The sequence below is a fragment of the Rousettus aegyptiacus genome, unplaced genomic scaffold (assembly GCF_014176215.1).
Source record: "Rousettus aegyptiacus isolate mRouAeg1 unplaced genomic scaffold, mRouAeg1.p scaffold_m13_p_17, whole genome shotgun sequence".
NCBI lineage: Eukaryota > Metazoa > Chordata > Mammalia > Chiroptera > Pteropodidae > Rousettus > Rousettus aegyptiacus.
The window spans coordinates 19,820,181-19,835,683 of record NW_023416292.1 but is presented as its reverse complement, the minus strand read 5'-3'; the positions used below and the strand labels follow the sequence as shown (position 1 = coordinate 19,835,683).

The window sequence follows — 15,503 nt, the reverse complement described above, 5'->3', positions numbered from 1 at the left end:
CCTCTGCCGTGTTGTCCTCTCCGTATTTAAACTCACAAGGCCTTTAACGTCTTCAATCACAGTTAAAAGAACCACCCAAATAATGAAGTTGCTGTATTAATAACTTTATTCATATTTTTATATATGAATACCTTGCCTCATTTCACAGTGAATTTGAAGCAACCCCATAGGTGAAAGCAACATCAGAAAATGAGTATATTTTTTCCCTATATTAGGCTTTCTTTTTTTCCTATTTTTATTTTTTTAAATTATTTATTATTATTTATGCCTACAGCACCTGGTCTTCCCAGGTGGTCTCCCATTCGAGTATTACCCAGGCCCGACCCTGCTTAGCTTCTGACATCAGACATCTGGCTTGTTCAGGGTGGCATGGCCATAGACCATGGACCATGGCTCCACTGGGGTGTGAACCCAGGACCTTCTGTGTGTAAAGCAGACGCGCTGACCACTACACTATGGAGCCACATCTCATGTATTAGGCATTTTTGAAGGGAGCTCCAGAATGTAATTGGCTTGTTTATTTAAGTCTGTATTTAGAGTACATGTAACTTGTTTATGGAGGTGTTAAGTGATAATGTACTAGTCGCTAATATGCAAATGTTTTTTAATGATACACTTGTTAGAAACATTAGTTCTTCAAAGCTAATTATGTAGGCAGAGGATTCCACATTGTTCTAGCCTGAGTGATAAATAGACTTACGATTTTGCAGGAAAAAAAATAGGTTTTGTGATCATTGAGAACCAGATGAAAGATTTTTAAAGCGACTGTTGAGGGGAGTTTATTTCAATGCGAAAAAGTCAAATAATGTATATTTATTTAGTTACGAGGTTTCTAAAGAGGAATATGTTGATTATCAAATTAAAGGAGAACTTTAAAAGTGAGCCATTTGATGCTGTTGTTGAATGGACATGACCAAGTAATTTTTTAAAAATCCGAAAGTCATTTATATGGCTTAGATAGACACAACTCTATTCTTAAATCCTTTGATTTCAAGAGAGTATTTAAAAATTGAAGAGGTAAGAGTTCTCTAATTGCAAATGAGACTAGGCACAGAAACATTAATATTAAACTTAATTTAGAAATAGGTTTGTATTGAGGGCAAAGATTTTTTTTTTAATATCAAAGCATCTGAATTCACAAATATTTTTCAACAGATGGCTTCCAAGTTTTAACGTTCTTAGATAAATAGGTCTTAACTATTAAAAGGTGACAATTGTTGAAAATCCTGCTCCAATGGTCCTCAAGAGCCCTCTTAAATAAAGCATCAGAAACATGAACTTTTTTCATCCAACAATAAATTGCTAAAACCTGAAATTATAAAGATATTTTTTACTAGATTAACATTACAGACTGTACTTTTAGGTTATCACAAATGCACGGTTGGATTTAATTACTGCAATCAGCTTAATTTCTTTTTTTAGTTAATAATATCTGGGAAGCAATACAGTTAGGTAACTGGACTGGATTGGCTAGCTCTGTTTTGACATTTACTTATGATGCACCCGATCAACTTCTGTGAGAATGGAGTTGGCAGGTGGTGGCTAACTCCGGGGGAGTGGGCGCTTGATGTGCAGTGTGCTGGAGGGCAGGCTCTCTGGCGCTTTGCCAGTGGAACACGCGTTTAGTATCTTAGCTGTGTTTGTTTTTAAGTAGGATTCTTTGCTAGGGGTAATAAGTGGAGTTAAATGGTGATGTTTTACTTCTCATTATGTTTTATTTACTTTTAAGAGGGGACTGCAAGTAGCTAAAAGAAATAGGTCATTTTTTTCACCCCCACCAAAGCCGAGTCAGGAGAGCCCCAGGCTCACGTACTGTGTAAAATGCCCGTCTCTAAGTGTAGTTTGCAATTTCCCACACTCTCAGCATTACTTAAAAAATTCTAATGGATCGTGTTATACTAAACACATTTTTATAAAGTAGAAGGAGTTAGGGGGGCAGTATCTGTTTAACCTCACTGGGCGGCAGGTGCAGACACTGGTATTCCCTTTCCATACTTTCTTTACCCTACCTGCTTCGCATCCCTGGAGGAAACTCAGAGTTAGAGAGACAGGTAGTTTGGGAAGGGTCACATGGCTAATAATCGCCCGAGCTGGAATTTAGCCTTGGACATGACTCCTTTTGGCACTGTCGAGAAATAAGTGCAGTAACGTCAATGAGCCTGTATTTCTTGAGTTCCAAGGACACTGAGCAAGAATGTAGAAGGAAGAATGAATGTATAGAAGCTGGGGTATGTATAAAAGAGAGCAGACAGCATACGGTATGAGACCACATTTTCCAATGAGTTTGTAAAATGAAGGCAGTTGGGTATAATGCAAACTCGTTGGGACAAAATAACTTATACACTTGTCAATTTATTTTGACAAAAAAGAAAACCATGCTGGGAAACTCCAGTTCTGAAATCGAGTTGGGATATAAGCGGAAAGTAGACAATATATGAGTGTCCAGTTCATTTGGCAGCTGGTATTGTTTTAACTCAAGGCTACACGTACTGAAGTATCGATGTCAAAGCAAGAAGGTGGTGATCTATGTCTCAGTGTCGGACTCAACAACAGGGCATTGAATTTAGACTGTCACTTTATCACAGAGAGATACCATGTGTTGGAGAGGGCCCAAGAGGAGAGTAGCAGTAAAGAAAAGAGGTTGGAGAGATTAAAAATATAACTGGGTGCCGTGGAGGCTAATTGAGAGTGGGAAGGACCTCTAAGGCACTAATACTTAAGGAGGTGGATTCTACTTTTTTTTTTTTTTTAAAGAATAAGACATTTATTAAAGTAGTGGAGTAAATGAAGACAAAATATCAGGGAACATGTTCAGAAGGCAAATCTGAGAATGCAATGTGTTATTTAGAAAGCGGGGAGGGTAAAGGTGGAGGGTTGACACTAAATGATTTGCATTTCTTGAGTCAAACACCATTCTGACAAATTAGAGGGCTGTTAATACAGTGTTGGTGAGTGTGGGTGCATGCGCGCACGCACGCGGGTGTTTGTGTGTGTGTGTGTTAAGGTAGCTTAGCTTTTCTTTCATCGGTAGAGAGGACTGGCATTTCACTAGGTTCTATAAGACACTTTCTCCTGGCTTGATGTTTGCTAACTTCCTGGAGCTACATTGGGATACAGAGAAACCAAGAGATTTGCCCAAGGTCAGAAACAGGTTCAAGGACTGAGTTTGGAACGTGGTGTTCAGGACTGGGAGCTCGGTCAGTTCGGCATCTTCTCGTCCCTTATTGTTTTCAGGGGCCTCCCTCTCACCCTCTCGGGGCCTCCTCCTCTTCCCATGCCCTTCCATTGGACCGAGCTTTCCTCCTCTGCCATACTCCCCTCCATCACTTTTCTCGATAGCAGACCAGCAGTGACATTTTATTATTTCCACCCCCCACATGCAATGGTGGAAAGAGAGAGGGAGCAGGATTTTTCTCAGGCTTAGCCCAGGTAATTTGGCGGAGATAACCTACTGCAGAGTAAATTGTGCCTTTTAGAGAACAGATGGGCGCAGGAAAAGACTAAATAAATGAAACCGTGGATGTTTCACATGCACTTACTCTTTTCCTACCACGTGGGGCTGTCTGGGAAGCTGTGCGTGGAACGATCACTGATAGGCCTTGCTTAAACCAAGGAACGCTTCGGAGCAGTTGTGTATAATAAATGAGACACGGAAAGGTTACTTTGTAAAGAAATGGGTGAACATATTTGGATGGCAAATCCTCATCCTTCAGTTTGCCTGTTTCATATTTTTACATTTTGGTGCTTACATTCTTAGAGGGAGGCCCATCAATGTAGAATTTTTAACAATTAATTCTAACAAGCAGTAATATTGTGTTAATCCTTAATGTTAATTGCCTTTCCTATGAAAGGCAAGATAGTTGTTGAGGGCAAAGTTGATATATTTAACTCATGAATTATATGAATGATACAGGATCGTTTTCTGTCTCGTTTTTCTCTAACATCCCTGCCAAAAGTATTCTGTTTCCAGGGTTTCGAAGTGTCTGCTTCAGTGCTTCCTGTGACAGTGTCTCATTGTCATGTCCCACGACGTCAAGGTCCTCATAACCCGTGAATAACAAACACACACATGTACCTGTTAGGAGAGGGCAGACGTTCTGAAGGGCTTCATTGTCTGGGTTCAGAGGCCTTGGAATCAAAAAGACTAATTCACTTGAATAAGTAATCTGATGGGTGACTAATCTTATTTATGATATTTCTGGTCCTCGATCCTGAAAAGGCCAGTATTTGAAAAGGCGCCATCGTACCCCGGAGACAGAGTGCAGGCTTTGCTGCCTGGTGCCTCAGGCCCCTTTCTGACTCCTGCTGGCTCCTCAGCGAGGCATCGAACCTCACTAGGACTTAGCTTTCTCATCTGCCGTGTAGAGATAATAATAAAGACTGATTTTTTTTTTTTTATGTGCGTTAAAGTTCTAAGTAAAATGATGTAAAGCATCTGGGCCATGATATGCATTCAGTAAATGATGGCTGCAACATTGTGATTTATAAGAAAAGTATGTGTTTGGTCTTCATCCTGGGTACCTGGCTCAAAGCTCCCCAAATGCTTGGAATTTCTCATGTCTGCACCATAAAGCTGTCTTTTATCATATTAATGAGGTGACTTTTGGATGTCCCTAGGTCAGCTAAGGCTGGGGGCTGATCACCAGAGGAACTAACCATGTGATTAGAGGGATAGACTTTTGAAGTCCCTCCCACCAGCCCCTTGACCTTGGGAGGTGATGGGGGCTGGAGAGCTAGTTCAAGCATCAGAGGCCAGTGATATAATCAGTCCTGCCTCATAATGAAGACTCCTTAAAAACCCAAAAGGCGGGGGTTCTGAGGGCTGGTGAACTTGTGATTTAGGGACGGTGGCGGCCCTGGAGGAGGCACGGGCGCTTTGTACCTGTTCCCACATCCCGTGTCCTCTGCATCTCTTCCATCTGGCTGCTCCTGAGTTCTATCTTTTATGATAAACCTGAAATCTAGTGAGTAAAGTGTTTCCCTGAGTTCTGTGAGCTGCTCTAACAGATTAATTGAACACAAGGAGGGGGTCGTCAGAACCTCCAGTCTGTAGCCTGTTAGTCACTAGCACAGGTAATAAGCTGGACTTGTGAATAGTGTACAAAGTGTATGTGTGCATGTGTGTGTGTGTGAGTGTGTATATGTGTGAGGGTGTGTGTTTCTGGGTGGGGGGGCAGTCTTGTGGGACTGAGCCCCTACCTTATAGCATCTGACACTATCTCCAGGTAGATAAAGTCAGAATTGAGTTGAATTACAGGATATTTAGGGGGTGTCCGAGGATTGCTTAAATGTGCGGGGAGCCCCTCCCCAACACACGAGTCCGAAGATCGCATCCAGAACCTTTTAGGTGCCTCTAGAAGTACGGAGTGTTTTGGACAATCCAAGGGAAAGAGCACATCTCTGTGGAGAGGAAGGATGTCGTGAAAAAGATTTGGCAACTTTGACATGAACATTAAAGAGTGAGAATTTGATAGGTCAAGGTGGGGCCAGAGGCTCAGCGGTCACATTCGCAGCCTTCTCTGATCTCCTGATGACCTAGGGCTGGTTCCACACTGTTTAGCACTTCAAAATTTCTGACCGATTCACATTAGTTTTTGGGCACCGAGTCAGACTGCAAGTCCGTTGTTGGTATTGTCCACAGTGTCTTGCATAGTTCTGTTTAGGTACTTAATTTTTATTGAGGTTTCACTAATTAAATTGTTGATCTGACTCAAGATGAGTTGGTACTGGGGGTGAAGATCCTGGCTTTCCTGGCTTTTAGTACGAAATTTATTTCTTACACTCATGAGATAAAATAATCCGAATTTGGGGAACTAATGCCCTTAGCCTGATAAGCTAATGCTCTTAGCCGTGTGCCTCCATTTCTGAGTTATTCCTCCAAAGCAAGTATGTGAATATTTGTGTAAGATTTACCTGTGGAACTTGTCATAATAAGGGCTCCTGGGCCCCGCTCGTGGACACCGACTCGGTGGGTCTGGCGTGTGGCCATAGCTTTCAGAAGCTCCTCTGATGCTTCTGAGAGGCAGCTGGATTCCGGAACTACTAATCACCACATTCACAAGTCCCGTAATTTCTGCAGCTGTGGATGGGGGAGGTGGGGAGAAACGTGTTTCCCTTTCCCATCGGTACACTGAGACGGCCCTTGCCAAGGTCACCGACGATTCCCAAACCACTTAATTTACCATCTAAGTAGTTCTGAAATGGGCCACTTACGCTTACTCCCTACAGCTGCTGACCAGGTTCAAGTTGCCATCATTCATCTTCTGGATGGTACCGACAGGCTTGATGTCTTCCCCGTCTGTACCTACAGGTTTACTCTCACACGGCCGTGGCATGGTTGGTATGGAATTACAATTAAATGATGTCACTGCCTTGGTGCAAACGTTTCAGTTCTTAATGCCGACAGCATAACACCTAAGCTCCTAGGCGTGGCATAGGAAGGCCCCCAGTGGCCCAGCCCTCCGGGTTATGTTATTCTTGGATCCAGCTGTGTTTCATGCCCTGCTCACATTCACATGCTGTTTCACATCTTCTCTTGCCTTTTTTCATGTAGATCCCTTCACAGGAATATTATCCTTCACCTGGTTCGCTTCTGTCGTGTTCAGTTCGGCTCTCCTTTCCTCTCAGAAGCCTCGACTCCCTCCCACCCTCTTCTCTCCCCAGGTGACTTGTCCTTCTGGGTGCCCATCACTCTGAGCAGTTCTCTAGTAGTATACTTACTACATTATACCGAATTATTTACTTCTACCACTGAATTGTCAGCTTCTTGAGGTCAGAGTCTGTGTTATTTATTTTCACTCCTTGCACGTGGTAACTCCTTAAAAAATAGTGAATGAATAAATTGGTAAATATAACAGAGAGGTTTCAGCCTTCGTCGTACCTGGTTTCTCTGTAGCATACGATATTTATTGAGCGCTCGCTGTGTGCCAGACCCTGGCTCAGGCAGCAGAAAGACATTAATAAGTAAACAGCCTCTGCGGAGCATGTGGTCAGTGAGAAGACCAATGATACATAAAAATGTGTGATTGTAAGCCTGTACGGATGCCGTGACAGAAATGATTAGGACATAGTGATCGAGAATGGCAGAGCAGGACGTACTGTCCGATCAGGTGACATGCGAGCTGAAGGACAAGGGATCAGCCACGGGACAGGCCAGGGTAAAGCGCTCCGTGCAGGAGCAACAGTGTGCACCGAGGCCCTGAGCTGTCGCATAGCTCTGCGTGTTGGAGGAATGTAAGGTGAAGTCTGTGCCCCTAGGGCACAGTGGCGTAGGGGGAAAGATGGCGGGGAAGGGTAGCAGAAGGAAGTTCAGGTGGGCTTTGCCGCTGTCAAAAATAGTTGCGATTTTGTCCGCAGTGCAATGGTAAGTGACCGAAGGAAGGGTTTTCCTTCCTTCGGGGCATGTGACATACTGTGATTGACATCTAAAAAGGATCGCTCCAGGTCAGTGCAGTTTAAGACAGTCGTCACAGCCCATGTGGCTTTGTGGCTAAAGATCCTGAGAAACCGAACTTTCAATTTTCTGTAATTTTAATTCCTTTAACTGGAAGCTTAGACCATAATGGATGCTGTTCTTTGAAAATGTTTAAATGACTCTTTAGAGCTGAGGGAAAAGAGCAGTTGAACGGGAGTGGCGGGCATCTCGACTCGGAGCCCACCTGGAGAGAACCGAGCAGGAAATGGGGAGCGAGTACGTGGGGACAGAGCGTGTCGACAGCTCTTTGGAGAAGAAGTTGAAAGAGGGTCTGGGACTGAGAGAGGGTTCTTTAACGGGAGCTATGGGAGCATTTCCGTTCGTTAGTGGGAAGAACCGGAGATGGTACAGGCGGGAGAGGCAGGCAGGGCATGGGGTCCGGAGGGTCGGTGGTGGAAGAGCCCTTACAAGATAAGGAGGGGTACCTCACCCCTGTAACAAGGGTAAAAAGCCGGTCCGGATAGGAGAGGTGCGCAGTGTTGATGGGGGGACATTCCAAACTGATGAAGGGATGGAGGAGGAGAAAGAGAGGAAAAGGGATGCAAAGAATACCTGAGGAAATGGAAATGCGAGCTCAGTTCAGAACGTGTATGAAAGTGCCCTTTTTGTAAGTCAAAAACAGTTAAACGGAAGTTCTAAAATGCAAGTTTTATCAAGCCGCTCCACCGCAAACATCCCCGTTACCCAGCTTCGTAGCACGATAGAGCGTTTCCTCCGCGGTCTGCCGTCTGTCTCCCCGGCCGTCCTCCTCTCCCGCTGCCCCTCCCAGTCACCGCCACGTCTCGCCGTGCTGATCCGCTCAGAGCTCCTGGAATGTATCAAGCCCTGTCATGTCCCCATGGCTTAGCACGTGTTCCCCTCTACCTGGAAGGCTCCTTGGGGCCCCCCTGCCTACCTAACTCCGCCTACCATTAAGGACCCAGCTATCGTGTCCTCTCGGAAGTCCCCGGTAAGCCCACAGGTAGGAGGTGTTCACTAAATGCGTGCCGACAGCCTGGAGCTGCTCAGAGCCGTGCCGGAGCCCGAGCTCTTTGAACATGGAATTATCCAGAGAGGCGCAGGTGCGGGCACACAAAGCCTGGGGCTTTTGAACGTACGTGGCTTTCTGAGTTGTTTCCTCATTTGCAGAATGGAGATGTAGACGTGATCTCACTTCCTTTTACAAAGTCTAAAAAGTGGCTTTTAAAACTGTCTAGTACAGAGACTCCTCAATAAGTGATAGTTTAAAAACCAGTGGTTGAGGGAAGACACACATGTAACAAAACATGCCTAAGAGATGGTCTCTGTTGCGAGGACCGCCGAGACACCTGCTCCACTTAAAATGCTGTATTTTCTTGGCATAACATCTAAGACAAATTTTGAAGACCAATAACTGAAGGCTGTTTTTCCAAGAAGTAATATTTCTTCAGAATGGCTCGTAGGTTTCCTGGTTTGGACCCATGAGTGGGTGAATGGAGGGCTACATTTGGTGTAGAAGGAAAGTGTGCGTATTCAGATCTACCATGCATATTTTCCAGTAAGGTCTCCAGATGCCTGCGCATTGAGGAACTGTGCCAGTGAGGGAGACAGGACTTGGTAACTGGTTAAAAGGAGCTAAGAGTTTACGATAAGGCTTGCCAGGGTCCAGGACAAGCTCCCAGTTGTCTGTAGAACAGACAAGACTTGTGGAAGCCTAGTGTGTTAAGGGGAGGCCCCCGAGCTTGGAAAAGGGGGCTTTCTCTGTTAGGCCGGGACCAAGAAAAGCACAAGGAGATCATAGTTTGTACACATAATGTATATATTCGCAACAAAAAACTGTTGAGAATGGAGTATGACATTTATCGTCAAATTGTCATCGCGCGTCTTGTTTATTCAGTAGCTTTCCTCTTTAAAAAATGGTATATATATTTTATATGTGTATATGAAATGAAAATATTTGTGAATTGTTTTTTCTTAAGGCTTTCTATTTTATTACAGATGCTTTAATTTTCAGATTTCGCTTGCCAAAAGTTTCTAATTCCTGCCTGAAAATATTTTTCTTATCATGTAGCTAAGAATTCTAATTTAGAGAGAATCTTTTTGTGAGCCGAAGTTGTTTTATAATGAAATTAATCATTCCTCAATTTGCCTTTCAAAACACAGACATTTAAAATCTAAGAGGTTTTGTTAATTGGAGAGAAACAGTCCTATAATTCATAAGAAGTTAGCTATCATCCCAGCAAATAAAGCCATTTTAAAATTTGTATCCCGCTTTTCCACAAAGAGTTTGAAATGGGTTTCTACAAACCACATTTATTCATTTATTTATTTTCTAACACATATTTTTGGAGGTTTTGAACACACAAAATGAAAAAGTAACGTAAAATAGAAATGAAGAGGCAGGCCCAAGAAAAAGAAGTAATTAAGGTAAGACCAAGAAATGGAGAAGAGTAAATTTCCAAACATAAAGATTATCATAATAATGGAATTGACCAAGTACCAAGGTAGTTAAAGGAAAAACTAAAATATGATTTGTTATCAGAAAGAAAGAAGAAACATTCATACTTGTACAGTTTACTCTAGAACCAAGTTAAAAACAATTTCTCATTTTGTAACAAGCAGTAGTGGCTTCCTTCTGCTGTGACCTTGACCAGTATCAGGGTTCAGCTGGGCAATGGGCTTTGGGATCTTGAGCCTGGGTTCCTTTCCCATATTTTCAGGTGCATGCTTAGATTACAACTTAAACACTCACACTTTTCCTAATAGAAGCATCGTTTTCCCTGGGTAGCTCATGTCCTCTGCGTATTGATGGACTTCATTGTTCTCTTAATCAACAGGTGTTGAAACCGTCATATTTTCTTCAACTCCCCTCTCCCCACACCTGCTCCATTTTGTGGGTTCTACTTTACTGGTACCTTTGTTCTCCGCTGGTACTTTTTTCATTTCTGTAGCTGTCGTCCCAGTCTGGAACTTCTTTCCTCTCGTTTGATCTACTGCAATGTCTTAGGAGCCTCCATTCTCCATTCATCCCCCGTCTAAATCATCCTAAATACTTTTGCCATAGTTCTCTTAAGGCGCAATCTAATGTCATCACTTCCTTTTCTCACACAATAAAATCCTAACTTCTCGACATCACATTTAACGCTTTCCATGATCTGGCCACCAGCAACTTCCCGGCATGTCCCCCAGGCCCCTCGCTAATAATACACCAAAGGCACCATTCTCTAGACCGTTCCTTGTGCTTTCTCTCCCTGTGTCGTTGCCCACACTGCTTCCTTCATCTCAAGTGCTTTTTCTCATTAAAAGTCTCCTGAATGTTTGCTATATACAAAAGATCACACTAGATATCGTGGACTTAAAGATGAGAATGATTATCCTGTCCTTCAAAGATCTCACAAATATATTCAGAAGAATTGGTAAGTCGAAGTTTACATAATGCTTCCTCTACGAAGCCTTCCTAATTTCCCAGCTTAAATAGATTCTACTTTCTTTTATGTTTTTTAAAAACCTTCACTTGTAATTTTCCAATAGGCCTTATCGATATCCTAAATATGACTTATTTCATATGCTCCGCTAATTCATAAGCTTCTCTGCATCACATTACCTGCATCCTAAGGTCACAATGCATGACATATCACAGGTGTTACATAGTAGGTGTTCAGTAAATTTGTGCGGTTTGCATGTGTGGCCAGTTGGCTGAGCTGACGCACAGATCCCGAGAAGTCAATGTCATCGTCAGTCAGAACACTCATGCTGAGTTGTATTTTTAGGGTCTTGTTTGAAAAGCCGCTTTTGGGTCTTATTTTAAAAGCTCAGGTGCATGTTCCCACAAAGGCTAAGCATCTTTCACTTTTCATCTGTGGGCGTAACCACACATGGAGCGCAGCCTTCGAAGTTGGTGGGAACTCCAGGAGTGTGTGGAGAAGGGCCTGGATCCTTCTGGGCAGGGGGAGGAGTCGGACCTCAGGCCGGGCCTGCCCCAAAGGAGATGCGAGCCGAAGGTCAGGCTTGGCACAGATCTGAAGCAAACTTGTATCCCCGTGAGAGGTGATGGCTTTTGGAATTTGATGTCATTCCTACTGGTCTTATGGAAATGGTTACCGGTTAAGTACTGGAGGAATCCATGTCTTCTTGCCTCTACTGTGATGACTTTATTTCACTAAAAAACCCCGTATTTTAATATGGCCGTTCATGTTCTCGATCTCAGATATTTGGAATATAGAAGTCACATCTATACTAGGCTATAAAACATCACATTTGTGGTTTATTCAGTCCATGGTTCTTCCACATATAGATACCTAAGTAACATGTCACAGGGAGATTTAGGTAGGGCATACTTTTTTTTTCTTTCCCTCAGATGTATATCCTATATCCTAAACTAAGGCAGATGCACCCAAAACATTCTTCATATTTACGGTATTGTCACTCTCAAATTTTTCTACATTTCCTTTGAATCTACTTTTATTTAAACCTAATCTCTTCTTGGAATAATGTCTTCTTCATATTTATAGTCCTCTTTGGCAATTATTAACAGGCCCTGACTTTTCATGCGTAAGTGTCAAAGGAAATCTCTATTATCCCACTATTTGGCATTGTAGGGTTCACCTCAATGTGATACCTTTGGTTAGATATCATAAGTATGTGTTTATCTATCCGTATTTACCATAACCTACCATATTTTATCTATCAAAAGTGCCACAATTTCAAGATGCACCATTATTTTAAATGTAGCTAAAAAGGAGATAAAAACCACTGTCAGTTAAACACAATGCTTTCTTATCACCTAGAATTTTCTTTTTGTACTTATTTATTGGAAAAGCTCTCAGGCTTTGGAAATAGATTTTTATCATCTATCACTCTGACGCATACGTAAGACGTAAGTCATAAATGAAATACTTTGGTTAATTATTTTCAAACTTCTTCACATGGGGTCCGACTCACGCATTACTGTTCCACGCACGAGTGAGGTCCGTGCTTTTCCACTGTAATTCCCCCTGTGCCATTGAGAGCATTGATGGCGAAGCATTTCTTTAAAAAGCACTTTTTGTTTGAGCAAGAGCAGTAGTCTTTCCTCACAGACAGGCTCTCTTAGCCTCAACAGTTCTGGAATTCTTCCGTTCGCGCCCTGGGACCCACCCTCCCTGGTGAGGGTGTCAAGTGGGGTCCTGAGGACAGCTCGTGGCATGCCAGGCATCCATCTCCTCTGTGGTCTGCCCAGGCCAAGGGGCAGAAGCTGAAATGCTCCTAAGTACTTGGCACCAAGCCAAGTGGTTTTTCCTGTTTTCAACCTTGACACTGCGGTGTGCGCATTGTGTGAATGAGTGGAAATTTTTGAGCAAGAAATAGCTTTATGCCAGCTCCGTTTGAAATGCTCAGATCCACCTATATAATGGCATTGACATGCATGATTGAGTTCGGAATGTCACAACTTCGACAATTTTTCAGACAGAAAAGAAGGAAAATTAGCTCTCTTCTAAGTCAGTGCTTCTTGGCAATGCTGGCTTGCTTTACTAACTGAGGAGTAGCCTCTGTCTATTGAAAAACTTAATTTTTTAAATCTTCTTTCATTGACAGAGTACGACAAAAACAAAAGAAGTTTCTTGGTGTCCTTTACGTAATTCTTGAACTACTGTCGCCCGGCTTCTTGTTCATGTGCTTTTGTGAAGTGCATCTGAACATCTTATGTGTGGTCTTTTGGAGAAAACCATTTCGTGAGTGCTTTTGGGCATAAACTCTTGCTTTTCCCTCTGAATTGAGGTGTGTGAAAGCCCCTGGCTCGTAGCCCAAGCTCTGTTTCCTTTGCCCTCCCACCTGGTGCTGCCCCCAATATGCCCAAAGACCTGTCTGTTTGCTCACAGCTTGGCCACATAGGGTCTTAGCAGAGTTCAAGTTTCCCAAGATGTCTAGTGTGTGATTCTCACTCTTGCTTGAATTTGTCCTTGTGAGGGAAGTGGGTCGTTATAGCTGTCATTTCTAGTTAACTATTGAGTCGTGCTGATTTACTGTAGAATTCCTTTTCTTCAGTTTATACTAACCATGTTTTTCCTGTATCCATATCTACTTAGGAACTCAAGCTCTTGACCTGAAATTTTGGCTGTTTCTCTTTTTACCATTTACTTAATGACAGATGGATTCATGTCATGACTGATAATCATTAGTTGTCACTGAGATATGATGCTGGGTTATTATTGCTAATATATTTTACCGCTCTGCCTTATTTTTATTGTTTGAGAAATTAAAACTAATGTTTGTAAGCAATAAATGTTTCATGCTACATCAAGACAGAAATCAACATGTTACCAATTAAACTTCCAGTTTAATTTTAACCTTCACCTAGTTAAAGGTGGGGACAGATAACCTTTACATAGACTCAAGTTCATTTTTAAGTATGCCAACTTCTGACATTTCCTATAATTTTAATTACAGCAGATCATAACTAATATTTAACTTTCTTCGCTAGTCATTTGGGTTGTAAGGCCATAATTAGGCATCATTGGTGGGAGCAACTGGAAATGCAGATGTAAGCGCCTTGGAAGACATAGTAAATGTGCACCGAAGAACCGACTGCAGTCAGGCTCCTTGGAGGCTTGCTTCAGGAACCGTTAAATCCTAGTCCATCTGCTGTTATGTTTCCCATATTATGAAAATATTTGAGAATAATATCCGTGTGACATGAATTGGCCCTTATATGTCTTACTGATTTAAAGTAAAATTGATAACACATATAATTTTCGCAGACTCTTGCTGTGTCTTCATTAAGAAGACATTACTGAAGATAAATTTTAGGAGGGATGCATTGGAAATCCAAGTGTCTATATTTTCCTTGTGAGCCAGCCGATGATCAAGGAGTCTTTTACCTACTCGGAGCTTCGAACCTTTGAAGTTTCTCATGCACCGATCAGTGTTCTGCAAAGAGTGGACCCTGATTCCCAGAAATAAAAAAATGAAGACTCGATCTTCAGTTAAATGGGTTTCTATTGAACACTGACTATATGCCAATGACTTTGTAAAATAGATTATATATCAAAAAGAGATATAGAATGATACCTGCACTTAAAATTATAATCTCATAGGGAAAAATAAAACATGAAACAATGAGAAAACAGAAAGACTATAAAATAAAAGGCTAAATTGAACACAGTCAGGTGCCAAAACAGCCTGTACTTGTAATGGGCTTTCCGAGGGGAAATAGGCCATGTTGAAAGGTAGCATCTCAGGACAGTTTATGAAAGAAGGATCACTTAGGTCGGCCTAGAGGATGCTGGCATTTGGGAAGACAGAGAAAAGTGAAAGCTGTATCTGGAGGAGGAATGGCATGGCCGAACACGTGAAGACACAAAAAAGTCTGAAGGTTATAGGGAACAGCTTCGTCACGGAGTTGAGCATGTGCTAAAGGAGGCACGATTCTAAGTGATCTCAAATGCCAAGAGTCAGAAGTTTGCAGTAGCATTGTCAGAAGTAATGGGGCAGAGAGGGCTTTCCCAGGAATTCAGGATGTTTGACACTCCTGGTCCTGCGATCACTGTGAAACATCTCCGCGAATTTCCACAGTGCACCCCCTTCAGACCCCCTGCCTTGTTGCTGTATCAGTGACTATGTAACTTACACACCCTAATTTTCTTTTTTGTCTTATAAATATTCGATTTTTGTTGTCTTGCTGTTTTTACATGCCAAAGAGACCATTTAAGTAAGATGTGATCCTTGGATAAGTCAGAGGTCACGTATTTTCTCCAGGAAGCTAGATTCTGTGGGTTTAAGAGGTTGCGAATTCTTTATTCTATTCAATTCAGACCACAATTGCTAAGCCTCTGCTGGCTGCCAGGTACCATGCACTTGAGAGCTGTGGCCTCTGCTTTCACTTAGCTGGCCAACAGCCCACCAGGCTAGTCAGGTGGTGATGAAGGGTATGCGGAGAATTTGAGAGATGACAAAGCCTTGTAGAGGGTTGAGAGAAGGTCAGGAAAAACTGTCACATTTGAGTTAGGTCTCAAATAATGAGGATAATTTTAACAAGATTTTAAGAGTGCATTACTTTCTAACAGAAAATTGAATTTGAAATGACCTTTCAAGT

The 15,503-nt window shown here is 42.4% G+C and overlaps 1 protein-coding gene and 1 pseudogene across 11 annotated transcripts in view; one reads left to right on the top strand and one right to left on the bottom strand.

Moving 5' to 3' along the window:
• DNM3 (dynamin 3) overlaps nt 1-15,503 on the top strand; it is a 354,287-nt gene that overhangs the window by 3,995 nt on the left and 334,789 nt on the right. The window lies entirely within an intron of this gene.
• Nucleotides 266-381, bottom strand: LOC118613131 (annotated as a pseudogene).